Source organism: Coccinella septempunctata, chromosome X (genome assembly GCF_907165205.1).
Source record: "Coccinella septempunctata chromosome X, icCocSept1.1, whole genome shotgun sequence".
Lineage (NCBI taxonomy): Eukaryota > Metazoa > Arthropoda > Insecta > Coleoptera > Coccinellidae > Coccinella > Coccinella septempunctata.
In genome coordinates this window covers 2,702,583-2,720,119 of record NC_058198.1, presented here as the reverse complement: position 1 = coordinate 2,720,119, position 17,537 = coordinate 2,702,583, and the positions used below count along the sequence as shown (strand labels likewise).

Sequence of the window (17,537 nt, the reverse complement as noted above, 5' to 3'; positions counted from 1 at the left end):
ATTTCGTTGAAAATAATCGATCACTAGAAACTTTGAAAAGTTTTTCATACAAAACTCGAAAACGAAGTTTTCTTTAATCTTCATAAGTTATCAAAACTCAGAGGTTTTGAAGAAATTCTCTTCATATAACCTCTGGAGTTGGTGAGAAACGCACAGTGGGATTATTTTGAAATTTCAAAACATCGAAAAGAGCGCGAAAAGCATGACAACCTCGCGTATTATAAATAGTTCGAATATCAGAATGATCTCTTCTCATTACTTATTTTGTTGGTGAAAATAATCATTGAATTGAGTCAATTTTATGTTGAAATATAAGGCACTACTCATAATCATGTTTATTTTCAACCTGAAATCAGTTAGGTAAGAAAGGACTACAAATTTCTCTTAATTTTGGTGGTAATTCCAACATCATTGTGTAATTTGACTATAATTTTTTGTATTTTGGACTTGCTTACCTAACAATCTTCAGCTCTAATTCGTAAATTATTTTTAATCAGAATATTTACCACAACCTTCGCCATTTTGCAACTAGAATACAACATTTCGAACGATTTCTACATAATAATTTTTGATAGATATTAAACAAAATACATGCTAATATTTTTTCAGAAAACTCACAAAACAATACTCGGAGAGCTAAAACAAAAACCCGCAAAAAAGATAATTAAATTCAAAATTGCGCACAAATTCTTTTTCCTATACTATAATTCATTCTATAGTGGTTATAGTTGGCTTGGGTTTGTTGACGGTTGACCATCAGAAAAGCTAGTCATAGTTCATTTGAAAGATTTTTTATTTCATTTCAGAGATGTTATGAACTTTAGAAACGCTGGCGAATATCAACAGATATGAAATCAAAACTCTTAGTTTCATCAATAACCCGAAATATTTCGTTTCATTCGAAAACCAAAGAAAAAACTTTGAATGTAAGAGATCAAAAATGCTCAAAATGCATGCAAACTTAACCTCTAGGGAATGTACATTAGGGGATGAAATTTTCACCTGGGAAAATGTTTTTCAAGTATCGATATACAGAATTTTATCGATTCATGATCGAAAATGATAGTCATAACTTTCATAGTTATGGTCATTGAGTTTAGAATACCCCCCAAAAAAGGTTAAACTTTATGGATAACATGATTTCGAATAGTTAAAGACCCTAATGTGTGTTCTGTTGGCTATTAGTTCGTGATCGGTTCTTCGTCTATGCTGTTGATGAAACTTATGCATCATTTATTAATTTTGGTTATAGTAGGAATGTACACGCTATAGAATAATTTGGAATATTTCAGTGGTTTCATCTACGAATTAATTAGCCAAGCATTTGCCTCTTCAGTAGAAAAGCTGGGTAAACTAAGCAAAATTGTATTATTTTCAACAAATACGAGGCTGGGGGCTGGGATTTGATCCTAGAATAAAAAAGGAATATTCGTTTTTGGTTCATTATTTCCAATAAGGCACTAGTCATTCGATGAGGTCGTATATATATCATTCAGAAAAGTTAAAGCCTTTGGAAAATCGAGCAGCATACAAAGCGAAACTTCAAATCGGCGGTTAGTACGAAACGCGTGAAAGATAAACATTCTCACTCGCTATCAAAAGACCGATCAATGTTCGAAACCTCATCTTCAATTCTCCCATCAACTCAACATCACAACCAATATCAATCAATGCATCCCACCATTTCCCTGTGTCCAACTTGCTCGCGGTCTTGTAAAATGAATGCTAGTCTGAAACTATGAAAGCCCTCAATAAGGTAAATTGAGTTTGTATGTACGTGTGTCCGAATTAGATGATTTCCAGTCTGAGAATCCTGAACGATTCAATATTTGTCTGGTTAGGTATTTGGAGAGATATTTGGGTGTTTGGGGTGTGATCTTATTCGAGGTTTACATTTCTCCAACAAACAAATTTAAGTAATCATTCAAACTTGTTGGGAGTGATCAATAGTCTTCACAAAAATCAATGATTCTGATCTTGGTCAACTGTCAAAAGTCCATAGCCTACTTAACGAAGAATTTTTGTCGGTTAAATACGATAATTTTCAATTTGAATTTATAAACTGGCCATATTTTTCACTCTTTCTTGCGTACACTTCATTTCCAAATAAGAGCAGATTGTCACAAATTTATTGCGTGCTAAATCACCGGAAGCTTGAAGATTGAATCGGCCAAATTGTCGGTATTATATTTTCGAGGCAGCATTTATCGTTATTCGGCCCTAGAGTGAAGTGTAATCGCTAGGGGCGTAAATTGTGCATTGCATGCCGTTTGATTGGTCTAATGAAGACTTTGCGATTTTCCTGCAGTGGGATAATTGAAAGATATTCGTGGAGTTTCTGTAATAGGCTCTCGGTGCAGCTCGGTTCTCAAAACATCGATGACGTTAATTTACAAATTTGCGGCGAATTTGTGGGACCGAAAATTGACCGAAGTATCTGTTCAACAACGAAGCTTTCCGGATATAGGAAATGTAATCATTTAAAATTCATTTTGTAGTTCATTATTTTCAAGAACTATTTCCGTTGATACATAAAATATGAATCAAATGATTATGATAACTTATTTCATTATTCCAAAACGACCATGAAAAAAGAAACTTACCTGTATGTTCGTTATATCATTTTATATTATTTATAATATCATTAACCTTCATTCCATTTCAAGGATACTTATATTGATAGAAAAATGACAATCGATACCGAAGCACTGATGAATATCGAAAATGCATCAATTTCCAATAAATGAGCAGATTAACTCACTTACCTTTTCCATTACCATATTCGAAGCTGCGACCAGAAACCTATATTGTTTAATTCGATATCGGTTGATTTTCTCCTTTTAATGCTCATAAATATGGATATATCCTGGTTTATTAATATGTGAAACAACTCTTCATTGTGTTACATATCAAATATGAATTCTATGCTCACATTGCGAAATGTTATAGGTAGTAATTTTAATATTCAGAATGTTTCGGAAAATCAATGGAATTATTAGAAGAAATAGTTTTGTCGGCTAGCCCTGACAGTTATTTCGTTCGAAATATTCTGCTGATTTAGTTCAGGTTTGTTATATCCAACAATGACTGCATGCTCTAGAACGTAAATTGAAAATTTTGCCATATAATATCTGATGGTAATCTTTTGGTCCAGTTTCTACCGACCAAAAGTATCGAATTATTTTTTTTCTCGAGGAACCGGGGTTTATAGGACTCTTGTTTCACGGAGAGAGAGCTTTTTAACGTATATAGTACGGTTATCTGACATGGTACGTGGTTCCATTTCCATTCTTCGGCCTCAGGAAGAGTTTGGGGACGGTGAAATTGGAACGGCGAAACTATCGATTCACTTCGAAAATTGATAACCAATACTCCATAACCAATTCTTTCACAGTTCACGTCCAGAATTGAGATTGAAATCACAGGAAATACCATCCCGTTTCCTTATATCCCGGGGAAAATATTCCCCCGATGACATTTCTGAGGATATTTCCCGAATTTTGTCCGAATAGTTGCGGACCGTTCCCTGTCCCCCAATATCGAGTTGAGTAGCTGCAAGATTTGACTGGAAATCGATGTCACAGTAGAGTGACGAAATGTGTTATCTGGATCTGTATAAACATCGTTGCACAAAAAGGGGAAAAACGTTAAGTCCGTCCAGTTTCCCTGCCGACTTTTTCCCCCGGTACTGTGAATGCCCGAATATTAAATCTGAGATTGAGCGGATATTATTACAGGAAATAACTTCATAATTGAATCATCGTAAAAAGACTTGGAATCGAAAGCAAGAGTGGGTCGATCTGTCGATAGATCAATGAGCTATCTCGTGAAAAGCCGAATGGCGGAGGGTGACAAATGAAAATTCACTATCGAACAATTTGAAATATTCCTCCAGACCAATCTATGAACTAATCAAACCACGGATTAGTCCAAATTCTCTTGTTATCTTTGAAGTTCGAAGTAATGAACCTCTTCAACTCCCTTCGTTGGCCCTGAAGGGAGTTTCGGGAGAAGAAAAGGGAAGATTCTTTGGGAATCTTCCTGGTTTCATTCATTCCGAAAAGTTTCTCCGAAATTTTGATATGGAGAGATCTGGAAGTATCTGGATTCTAGCAAGAATATGCTACACCTCCTCACTGGATTCCTTACAGGAAATTTCCGCCTCAGGAAGCACCTGATGAAAATGGGTCTAGCAGAAAACGACGAGTGCAAATTCTGCGAGGAGAAGAAGGAAACTCCAAATCATCTGGCGACAGAATTCTCCGCTATTGGTAGATAGAACTTGAAGGCGAGCTTGACGAAGTAATGGCGAGAACAGCTCTGATATCCAGTGCAATGAAACACACCCCTTAAATCTACCATCCACCCTGTATATTGCACGAAACGAGTTGAGAGGATACTCCCCCTCTGAAAATATACATTTTGGTATTCAGATCCGGAATTGAAACTCCCCTGAAAACCTTTTTTTAAACTACTGCGAATAGAATCGACATATAATCGAACCTAACGCAATTTGCATTTCGACATCGAATTGAATTCATCCGGAGATTTCCGGTATGTTTTTTCGGTTCCGTCAAATCCACCGGTTCGGCCAAGAATGCGATAAATTGTCCAACATAAAGCGCTATTTTTTTCCAGTCCCTCCACTAACTGGCGAATCACCTGTCATGTTTAAAACCTACGATGATATATTTGGAAGGTCAGAGCATTCTGTTTAATCTCTGTTTCCAGACGTTTGGACTGTGGAAATTCGTTTTTTGTGCCCATTGAGTCCATAAATGGAACAGATATACAGCGTGTTCAATCAATCATTCAAGATGATAATATTTTTCACTTCAGAAATTACGACCGAAAAAATTGGATCTATCCAACGGAACTCATTCAGTCGAAATGAGGAATCGGAATAGATCGTAACTCTTCACGTCATCGGATTTAGGATGATGTATAATGGAATGTAATGTTTTGTGTGCACTATGTTTCGATTTTCTGTTGGTATCGTCATAGCATAAAAGTTTTGGTATAATGAAAATTCGATTTTGAATTACCTAGAACGTTCTATCTTGTTGTAAACGAAATACAGATTGAAGAGAAAATCTTTAAAATTTGTATCTTCGGAAAACATAATTATCCTCAACTTTAGATGAGCTGTTAATGTTCGCGAGTAGCAATGTTTGAAGAATAGTGTTTTCGATAGTTCAAATTGAATTATCCTTATTGTCAATACTAGAATTGACCGCGGTTGCAAAATGGTGAATGGGCCGGTGGTAGTAGTCCAAAGCGAAAGTGATTTTTTTATTGAATTTCAGTTTTGTTCTATTTGTTGTGAGTGAAGCATTCGAATTTGAAACTATCCCAATTTGGGAAAACCTTTATTGTTGGTGTTGCAGAGAATGCGTACAATGTTCTCGAACAATAACAGCGAATATAAACCACAAATTTAGGGATGAATTTTGATTATAAAATCGATGAATGAAAGTTCAACGTTGTAAAGCTGATCTGGAAGCTGGGGGTAGGTTATTAAAAATTGAATAGAGTTGTTATTGAACCCATTTCCGTATTCCGCCATTCTGTGGGTTCTGTCGCGAATACATATTCCCGTTTCATTCGGACGGATTCAAGGCTGTGGCCTGCATTGAAAGCACACCAGCACATCCATGTAGGTTTTAATATATTTTAATATTGCAGAAGGAGCTTTCGAAGTGTATTGCTCTTATACCAAGAACTTTCATGATGCGCGTCCTATGGAATGAAAGCGCGAGTTTTTAAAGGGATATTTATATCGCATGATATGGAAGAATTCAATAACGATTATATTGTCATACGAGAGTAACACTACCTTAACCCTTGGAAATTTATGGCAATCTTTCGAACTGTACCTATAAATTCACAGGGCATTTCAACATCGAATTTCTCCTTCAGCAGAAAACTACATAATAATGAAACAACATAACATTTAAAGATTTATTTCAATATACAACGAGTAAAAGTTTTATAGGTTGCCTAGGTATATTTATAAAAATTTAATACTTAAGAATGAGCAGCATCACATTTACAATTTATTTCTATATTATGCTGCTCTTATTATTGTCTAATTATGATAAATAAAAGTTTAGTTTCTTCCTTAATGTTAATCGAATCTTCACTGAAAATTGGATGTATAGAAAACGGTACTCATTATACGATCGGCCAATGAATGAACGAATTTCTCGTGAATTCGAAAACAATGTTGTTGTACCCAAATCGAGAGTAGCAAAAATAGCTGACTCGCAATGAATTATTCATCCGATTGGAAGGAAACAAGAGAATAAACATTTGTCGAGCTGTTAGCAAGTTTGATCTCATTCTCCGTCAGACTTGATCGTTATCATCATTGGCATTACGAGATTTTTTGTGCTAAATTAAACAAGATTGGTACCCCAAGGCATTAAACTATGTAAACAAGTTTATAGCACCCGGCTCTGATAATGTTTGAACATCTTTCAAAAGAGGGATTTTAATTGGGCGTTCCCTAATCTGCAGTTCGTGATTTAGATGGAATTTCTCATGAATCCTAACCATTCACGTCAGAGGCATCAACGAATATAGTAGGATTTCACTGTTATTTACTCCGTTCGATAACTTTATGAAATTGTGGCAAATTCCAATACATTTGGGAAATTCGTACTCTTTTCGTGTGTATTAAAATAGTACTGGAAGGAATCAGTCATGCAGTGAGAAACTCCCTGGACTGCAGGTTTGTCATTCGTATTATTCGAATTCCTCAATATTTGACCAGATGTGTTTCAGGTGGATTTTCCGATTACAAGAGTGATGAGAAGATCTATTCACAGAACTCCACTCAAACGAGTATCAAATGAAGATGTACAAGATACTGCTAGTGTTGTCAAGAAATCTATGCAAAAAATAACTCTCCTATAACAAAAAAAACAAAACTGATTGGTTTGAAATCAATGCAAAATTGTTGGAGATTTTCAACAAGGAGGAAATACTGGAATTAGCATATCGTCCAGTGGGATGGTTCCAGAAAAACACAGTACAGTGATACCCCATATGGAAGCTCAGACGATTCATGACTATGTTTTGTACCTTATTTTTGTGACTGTGGAATAAATAAATTTCTTCCATTTACCTTTCATTTCTAGGTTCAACAATTTTATTTGAAATTATGTATTTCTTTTCAATGTTTTTCTTAAGAAGACAATTTTTCTTTGAGAAATGTGTGTTCTTAAGATCGGAAAATCTGATTACTTTCACACCTACGCAGGAAAAACGGTTTATCCAAGTTTTAGGCGGTGAAAAATGTAGTTGATTGTTAGGAAAGTTTGATTTTTCCACGTGGCGCAGTGGAGAGAATTATTGCGGAGGTTGATCCAGACCTTCACTCTCCACAGACTAGTTGCAGTAGTTGTTTCAAAAGATTAACTTCTTCTTCAGGCGGTAACCTGAGCTTTCTGTTCATTTGGGAGGAAAATTAAATACCGCCCTGAGTTGACTTAATAAATCATCATCTTGCAGCTGAAGGTAACATTTTATCAAGGTCAATAAATCCTGGAGGCAATACAATAAAAATCTTCCAGAAAAAGCGTATTTCCAGTCCTTAAACTCCGGTTAGACTGTGCTTGAGGAGCTCGGCCCATGTGTGCGCACATACAGCCATTTGTCATAGAAATTAAGTGACTGATCGCCATTGAGAACATCTGTAGCTGACGTGGTATATTATGGCTGTGTCAGAAAATGTAAATTTGTACACGCTACGTAAGCCATAATTGTTTAGCAGGCTACGTGAATTTGCCCAGTCCAGGGCACTAGAAGTTGTTTATCCGCACATTTCTGCATCCCTAACTAGCAATAATTAGCATGTTCTTGTTTTACGTCGAGAAAATTGCCTTTCGAACGGAAGGGGGCCTGACCTTACTGTGAAGAATAATCGTTATTCACACATTTAGGTGTTAATCCAGCGTCTCTGTCTGGCGGCTTTCGGAAGATGCCAAAAACTTATAATGATGCTCCGCTAAGATTCGCCAGCCGCTTCATTACTCTTAATGGAATTATTGTATCGATCGAAAATGTGAATAATAGATTATGTTGTACACGTCAAAGTGTCATCATGATTGCAAGCTTCACTTCTCCGACGTTCGAAAGTCAAGACTAAAAGTTTACAACGGCTGCCTTCGCCCTGAAAATATGATGAAAATTATATGGTCTATTATTTTTCTTATTCGATTCGAAAGGTTCATTATCAGAAATAAAAAACCAATAGTGTCAACGTGGTACCTTTTCCCACTTGTTCGGTTATAGGTCTCATTGGAGATCATTTTAGCCCAGTCCACTAAAAAACAAGACGTAAATGGACTATTTTTAGTGCGGGGGAAAGGTCCATATCGAGGCCGTATTTTATTCCATTCGAAAGCGCGTGAGATCAACCCTTGAAAATCGAGAACAGCGGAAATTCGAACGATTTCTGCAGTGTTGGGAGTTCTGTAAGTAAACAATGTGAAAGTCGAAGAAGAGGGGCGATAGGGAATCGCAAAAAAAAAATGTTTTGCCGTTCAGCATATTAACCATTCAGTAGATTCCGATTGACCACAATTATGTGGGTGATCGCTTTTATCGATTTCGTATCCGGCTTGCTGAGTCTGTTGTGGGGATGGTACATTGAATATTCTTTAACACGCCGAGAAAAGGAGGGATTTTGGTCTTCCATTTCGTTCCACGTCGAAGTTGCTTTTTTACATTTTTGTGAACCACTCAGGATAACATCTCTCTGTCGAAGCTCGCCATATGATTCTACAAGCAATCAATGCCCCTCAGCTGCAGGTTTCCTTCTAATTGGAGAAGTTTTTCAATCGTTTCTTGTGGTTAAGATGAAATCGTATAACGTCATCCTGTAGATGTTGTGTATTGGCCGTCGATGGTGAGAATAATTTGTATTTTCTCCCTGCCCTAGGACAGAATACGAACTGGCATTCACTGAATTCAAGTCGGCCGTTTCTCAATCAGTTCTTGTTTGTTTTGAACGGAAGCCTCACTGGTAAAAATCGAAATTAGGCCATAGGTTGAATGTCTTCGGTCTTGAATGAGACTACCCTTGAAGTTTCGACTATATCGGAGCGACCTTCCGAGGAAATTTCTATTCAAAGTTGAGGGGGGCAGAAATTTGCTGAACAGCAATTGAATTCAAATACCTTGTGGATATTCATTAGGCAGCAAGAACGGAGGCAAATTATTTACGCATAGGCAATCGATTCGAAAAGGGCACAGGATATTGCAACATCAAACAGACAACTTCTGGAATGAGAAGTGGATTGACTTTGCACTCGAATCTTCCACTCCGAATTGAACAGATTCTTAGTGTCATAGGTAGAACAGTCAATTCATTCCCACTGAATGAAATCTGTCGTTCTTTCAGGGTGTACATCTTGTAGTATTGTTCGGTGTGTTCTTCCATCTATCTTGGTTCTGGTTCATTTTTTCACTGGTCCACTTGTTCCCTGAGAAGAATACAGGTTCAAATATCTTCCTTAAGTAGATATGCGGAATTGGCAAGGTTTCTTCGTTTCAAAAGTGCTCCTACACGAAAATGGTTAATTTGAAATTTTCAGTGCGAATATTCAGTGTAAATTCGGGCCGTTGAACTTGTTCCTAATTCTTCCGAGGAATTAATCTCAGCTATTTTACGACTTCTTGCTTTTCCCATCATCCCTTTACCGCTAATGAGATAACGGGCTATGAGGTTAAATCTGAGGAAATTCAGTTTATTCGCCCCATAAAATAACCATATACAGAAAGAAATGAGAGAACAGTGCGACTGATGAAAATTCATAACACCAGTACACGTGTACGATTCGATTAAATTCAATCTGATTAACTGAAATATGAAAATATGGAGAGCCAGACCTCAAGGATGAACTGAACTGTGCCTGCAGCGATCAAAATAATGCATTCGATATGATAACTAACAACTAAATAATTAATGAATGGTTATTATCGCAAGTTTCGCGGGGCTTGTTAATTCGACTTTCATGTTGAACAAACTTTTAATCAATTTAGGAACTATGTTGAATTCGACTGCTCAGTTACAGTTACGAATGAATCGGAAATTGAAAATTTCACATGCGTTTAAAACAACGTTGATGGGACAATCCTATCAGGTATAAATGCATGCCCAATTAATTATAAACATACATGGTGATGTTTGATGAAATTTTTCCGTGGACTGATTAGAGGGGCTTTCAATAAGAGCAGCCGGATTTTATGAGCGACCGAAAAACACAACATACACAGTTATATTCTGATTGAATGGGAAATATTTGATCTTTCTGTTTAGTTTACCATTTTTGATTTTATATTTCCAATAACGAACCTTTGGAATTCACCACGAGATTATGATGCTGCTGAAATTTTAACAGTTGTTTTGAAATTCGTCTGTCCACCCTGAAAAAAACTGGCGATACCTGGATGGGGTAACAGTTGGAATTATATTCTGAAATTTCAAGTACAGAAAGTGAAAGTTCTGAATTATACGTGGGTAGCGATTATAATTCAAGCCGAGGCAGCACCTGCCTAATTCTCAGAGTGGCAAAGAAGATTTATGTTCTCGACCAAAAATGTTTGGGGCGGAATCAAAGTATTAGAAGAGTTATCCCATGCCAAGACACGGAGAATACCTGACGTTTTCAGCCAAATGAGTCATCTCGAAAGGAAATTCTACAATCGGTCTACTGAACATGTTGGAGTCCCTTATTATACTCAAAAGTTTCATTTCACTGCGAGATTAAGGTCTATTGTGCATCCCATCAGGGCTGTTTTCACAACTGCATCATCTAGAGTTCGCCCTACAGCTTCAAAGTTCCAATGAACTCCAGTAGTCCTCATTCTAGGTCTAGGCATCAACTAAATGAAATTGGCTATGTTAATTTGTGGCTCCCAAGCAACTGGAACTTCGCTGATGGAATGTGGTGCAAAGTGAAGAGTCTCTTCCCCATTATTCGATGAAATTCGGATCCGGTGAATGTGGTGGCTACGTTAAAATTTCTTCCAAGATCAGTGAGAGCTGCAAAGATGGATTGCTAGATATTTGGAGTAGATGACGTTGCCCATCCAAGTGTGGAAACTGAAGGGAGTTAGGAGCGATTGATAAGTGCATCGATAGTTGCACAAACTAATAAAGCGGCAATTCCACGTGGATTGATATAATTTAATTTTGGTAGATTTCCAGTTTGCACCAAGACCTATTCCATTCGAGTTTAATTTTCACTCGGAACATTTCTGAGCTATAAAATTGACGATTCTGATGCGGATACAAACGAGTTATTGATTGCTCAACGGGAATCTGATGGATATGGCTTGTGCAGAATTTCGTCGGATTCAATTCCTGCAAATTCTGGTCGCAGCCGCATGTAATCATGAATAATATTATAGCGTTGCCAATGAAAAATTATGCGGGGCCAAACACGTGTGATGGCATTGTCTAATGGGACAAATAAAGTTGAACATTCCTCCTCAACGAGCTCACTCAGGAGATACTGATTGCCGTTCTGTAAATGGAGTCCCTTAAATACCTGATTTGTATAAATTCAATTACGATGTCCGAATATTCGACCAGAAATGTTCCTATAAATGATAAATGTGAAGACAGATATTCACCAGGAGGTTGAACGTGAAATGGATCAATACTAATGATTGGCTCACTGTTCTGACTTCGCTTCTTATCACTCAGATGAGACAGTTTTTGTTGAAGTCGTAGAAAGGCAGAATGCTTCTTTCTGGCGAATGCAAAATGGCCCATGCAGAGGACCCAGCATCATTTGAATGTATAATGGCTCCCGGTTAAATTTCCCGAAGTCTTTTGGAACATTCTGTTGTTCAACTTAAAACATTCCGGATTGGGCGAGTGAAAAGTGTTACGTTGTGTGGTCTCAGTCTGGCGAGAATGGAGAGGAGTAAATCCACGAAAATCTCATCAATTTGGGATCCTAATGTATGGCTCGGTCCTATCTCGCCTTTCGTAAATTAGATTAACTTCCCAAATATTTTTTCCACGGCAGTCGGACGGGAACATCTTCGCTCTTGACCTGAAAAAAAGGATAAACGTACTTTTTATTTTAGAGGGAATCCTTTCAGCCAGTCAGTTTTATTCACAATTGAAAACTGCTACACGCCGCCTCACATATTGGCGAGGAAATTCAATAAGCCATCCGCTGTCGGAAACGGACATTCGAATTAATCATTCCATCTGGAATCATTCAAAGTTCCATGGTAGCTTCGCAACAGGCTGATAAAGAACTTGGCCGTTTATCGATTTCGGCTCGTTACTGAAACTAAACAAACATATTAGCGTGTTACGGTACCCAGAAAGTGCGAATCGTAATTTGTAGGGACTTGCAGTGGATATTTTGTATGGATATAAATTGAAACGATTTTCAGTAAAACCCGAGTTTTACGGATAGTTTTTATTATTATTATTATTATTATCATCACAATTAGAGTTAAGGATAACCTATGTAACTCACAATAAAAAAAATTACATACGGCTCATGCTTGTGAATTCGGAAAGAAAAAAAAAATAAAAAATTAGATTGAATTAAAGTAACGAAATACTGTCCATATAAAAGAAAAACTAAGTCCTCCACTGAAAATGAAACACGCACTTCCAACTGGTCACAAGTATCTACCGGAGCTCCATGCGTCCCATCTATTTTTGAAGCTGTTGACACTAGGGGCGTTGACGACACTGTGGGGCAACATATTCCATACCCGAAATACCCTGTTGCTCAAGAAATTCTCTCTGCTTCTGGTGAAAAATCGTTCCCTACTCAGCTTGTATCCGTGTCCCCTTAGATTACCTCTGTTTAATGAAAATAGACCAGACATGTCAACACCGAAAAACCCCTTCAAAGCTCATGGGATACTTTCAGCTACACCTTATCGGTTGACCAATTCTCGACAACATTAATGATTTATGCGCCATGAAAATGTTCATCAACTTGATTCGAATCAGACATAGAATTGCCCAATCGAACAACCGAGCGAAACAACAATTTTGATGGATTTTTCCTGGAAATTTCTTGGCCAGAAAGTGAGATCATTAGAAATGAGAAATTTTAATGCATCATCAAAAATGATAGTTTAACTCTCGGAAAAAATGTGAAACGGTGCGGCCTCAAACATATAACATTGATTAGATTGAAATCAGTGAATTACCTACCACCCTGACCATTAGACATGCATGCGTAGTTAACGACCCGATAATGAATCGTATGCCGAACTTACCGGGTGGTTACTGGAGAACGACAAAGCCGGGGTCAGTGGTGTTTTATTTCGAATTAGTGGCGGGGAAAGACACGCAGGTTTCGTGAGATAGGCCCATTTTTCCTGCACCATCGAATTATCAGCAGAGATAAGCTGCTCGAGATGGCGAAAATCGCTCGCCCTTATCTTAATCTACACGGCGTTCGTCTTTTTCAATTTGCCGGATAATAACAGTTTCGGAAAAAGTCCCCTTATTCCACGTGAATGAGTTGTAACAGTCACCATCGATCTTACACTTGTAAGTTTTATTATTTGACCTATTTCGTTCTTTCACATGCGAAAAGCGTGTATTTATGAGACGTTTAAAAATTGCTGATTGTGCCTTATCGGTGTGTCTAGAGAATGGTAATGCACTAGAGTGTAAGGAACTTTGCGAATAGACCATTTGGTTCAATATTGATCTTCAACTCGTGACACAGAAATTAATACACGACTCTAGATTGCAGATATTCTCCAGGTAGTATGGTAGAGCAAAATATTCACCATTAATAAATCGAAATTTTTTTGAAATTCTTTCACTAGACAACCTTTAGAGTCAGAACTCTTTTTTTCAACAGAACATTCAGAATTTCAGATGATGAAGTGACTGTTTCCGAGGTCGTATAAATGTTTCCCAGTCATTAACTGATATAGGCTTCGAATTCCCACAGAACAGAATCGTTTAATCTATATAATTTTGATCTCATTGAATTGATGCAAATTTGAATCAAACACTGCGTTGATAACTGAGGTAGCTCACCGCAATGTTAATAATTTATCAAGCCTCCTTTGTCTGCTATATATTGGTTGGGTTTCAGGGATGCATCAGATAAGGTGATTAATATCTTCTTGGGTACGTACCCCAACTTGTTTCCAGTTAAATTTCGCAAAATCACCTACTGTAACAGTTCTTCATTTAGTGGAAATTATCGTTTTCTGCCAAACGATGACATGAATACTGTTTCAGTCAATTTTGAAATGGTTAATATCAACGAAAAGAATCGAGGTTTATGCCTGAATATTTTATTGGCATTTGGTTGAGTTTTAGCCTCACTTTAAAACCTCAATCATGAGCTGTCTTACTCGCTCTACGTTATATACTGTCAGTTTTAAGCTGGCAGTTGAGACAAAAAGAAGAGTTTCGAGTGAGGGAACAAATGAACCTTCGTGTTAACTGTAGAATTCACAGCATTTAACGCTTTTTTACCTCGTATCTAAAGACGCAATGTACGTTCACACTGAACACTGTTTGCCTTTGTTCTCCTCAAGTGGCGTCAATAAAAAATGAAACAGCTTGGGATGGAACGTCAATTCGAGCGTAATCACAATTTTCCCGGGGGAGAGTGCTTTTCGATGAATCTGAAACCAGCAGTTGCAAGAGCAACACGCTAGTCTAGATAAATACAGAAGGACCTACCCGCAGTCTTCGTGGATTAATCTTCCCTCCGAGCAAGTGTTCGTTCAGAAAGAGTCTATTTGAACAACACGCTCATGTCTTGTTTTCAGACGATTTATATTTATTATTTATATCTGTCAGTAGATTCTCTCTCAAGAGAAGAGCTCCTCCAGGGAGGTCCATTTAAAGTTTGTCAGAGATATCCGGATCATTACTTTTAGTTTTGTGGAAATTCAGCGGCAGTGAGGCGTGATACAAGTATTCACTGTTCCCAACTCCTTTCGGGATAAGGAAAAGAATTTTTTTTCCAGTTTATCATTTTACGTGATACCTTGGAATTAAGTGCCTCTGAAAATTTCACAGGTTCCATTGCTGCGAGGCGAGGAATCCATTTAATTCATCGAGAATTCAGAACGTTCCTTCGATCACCAGAAACGAATTGATTCATCTTTTTTTTGTACTTATAACTTGTTGGGAAAGTGGAATCATCGAAGGGACTACTTAGCAAGGATGCAGGATATGTAGTACATACCCATGCTGAACAAATTAACTGATTCATTTCAACTGTAGGATTTTGAGATGAGATAGCATTTATGGGATTTTTCACGTTTTAATTTTCTGCAGTAGAAATCCAAATGTCTAATGTTTACAGGAAATTTATGAACTTCCACAAGGGCCAAACCCCAAGTCCCTTTTTCCTTTTCACTTGTGTGCTATCAATGTGTGATATTCATATCACGTTCAGACGTATCTTTTGAGTGAATCTAGGGGTTCGAGAGAGAGAGAATAGAAATTTTCTGAATGAAAAAAGTTGTCGGTGTTTTCCTTCAACCAACAAACCAATTCATCATTATGGAAAACTTCTTTTATGAAGGATCTCTAATCCTTATCGCCAATTCAAGTTCGGAAGAATAACTTCCTAAACTCCGTTGGAAGGAAAGTTTCTGTTAGATTTGGAACAATAATACAAGAAGTTTTAATACACCTAGGAATATATTTCATGATTCAACAACGGAATGTTTTTTCTATAAATTGGAGCACTCTGGAACTCCACAGCGATCTCGGGGAATTGAAAATCAAATGAAAAATGTCGTTTCTGATGAATTTCAATTCGTATTGGAGGTGCCCAATCCAACCATTTCGAAATAATCATGATGAAATGAATTCCATCGATTCCTTCAAGTCTTTTGGTTGGTTTTGCATGGTTGTCAACCAGTCTAGTCGAATTTATTGTCTCAGGTTCGCACTAGTATGTTCGGTAAAATTTGCCATTAAGTATAAAGGAGACAGGTGGAGGTTCACAAGGCGAGAAGGATGTTATTCACGTGTTAACGTCAGCACATTGTCACTTATGAAGACTCATCAACAATTTCCGTAAGCCATATCCGCTTCGAGGAATCGTGGTTCTATTTGTTGTCATATTGGGTGAATTAAACACTGGAGCGTGGAAGAGATTATATTTCCTGTTGCTATTCTTCGGTTATGGATAACAAATTGAGTTAGGAACGTTGTATTTCTTCCAGCAGGAGGAGCTCTGAAAGAGAACATAAGATAAAAAAGAATTGATGAGATGTTCATACAAGGAAAACAGAAAAAATGTACCGGGTGATATTTCGATGAATTTCTGGTATCCTTTCTTTGCCCAAACAATTTTCAAGACTTTGATGTGATCGGTTATGACGTTAACTTGAAAATTGTTGGAGAACAGAGTACCGGGCGTATGCACCACTTTGCAACCAATGTTTGGAGTGGATACGAAGCTTCGTACATTTTAAAATTCATTTCGAGGGGATTTGTTGTGCCAACTAAGCCCCGAAAATTCTGAGAACTCGGTGTCCACGTGAATCAGAGCAGCTCGCTGAAATATTCAAGATATTCAGAGTATGATATGAACACTAAGCCCCTGTCCTTTGCGTCGAAAACATCGATTTTCTGTCGATGAGGTGAAAACCGCATGACCCTGTATGCAAATAACGGGCTTTTTTCATCGTTCAACAAAGGCGCGTAGTCGGAAATTTAAATTTTCGTACTTCAAAAGTTGTACGATGGCGGGGAGTGCAGCAATCGTAAGTTTATCAATAATTACCGGGGCATGAGAATGAATCCGTTTTAAAATGTTGTTTACAGATTTATCCAGGAATAATATCGCTAATTGAACAGCGAGTTCACGGAGGCTCCTTTTATTTTCGATTATATAAAGTTTGGAACGAGACGCGGTTTTTAAAGCCCCAGAGAGCTTTCGCATTTCCAGCAGTTATAGAAAGCTTAGGAGACGAAATGGTATTAGTTTCAATTTTGTATTGCGGGGAAGTTGTTGACGGTCCTCCCACCAAAGGCGCATTGCTTTGGGGAACTGTAATAAGTATTCGGGATCAGTTTTCACGAGATGAGATAGGTTCTAATAATCCCGCATTGAATTGTAAATTCATTGTTCGCAGATTTTTTCCCGGAGATGGATTGGAGCGATCTTAAAGGATTCTCTAGGATTCATTTTCTAGAGTTCATCCTTGGAGGGACTGAATCAGTCCAGGAATTAAATTCGGTCTTACGTTTGGAAAGGCTGGGCGCCAGAAATGATCAGATAACAGGTTACATCAGTGTAACTCACGTTTGGACATGTTGAAATATCTGGTATCTTCATTCTGGAAGATATTTTTGTGCCGATGGAAATAGATATCTGTAAGATTATCTCTGCTAAGAACTTGAAAAAGAGTCCAATCTCCATTTTCTTTCCCTGTAAACTGACGTGTTTTTCCCGAAATAGTTTTTCTTGATACAAATCCGACAACTTCATTCCATATGTGGCAGTATTGTTGACGAGCGAAAAGTAGTTGTGACAGAAATGGAAATG

General features: G+C 37.5%; 2 protein-coding genes across 5 annotated transcripts in view; both read left to right on the top strand.

Annotated features, from left to right (window-relative positions):
- The window catches only part of LOC123322145 (myosin light chain kinase, smooth muscle), a 235,247-nt gene that overhangs the window by 63,224 nt on the left and 154,486 nt on the right, over positions 1 to 17,537 (top strand). The window lies entirely within an intron of this gene.
- Positions 1 to 17,537, top strand: part of LOC123322147 — a 36,894-nt gene that overhangs the window by 372 nt on the left and 18,985 nt on the right. The gene's annotated exons all lie outside the window — the stretch shown is intronic.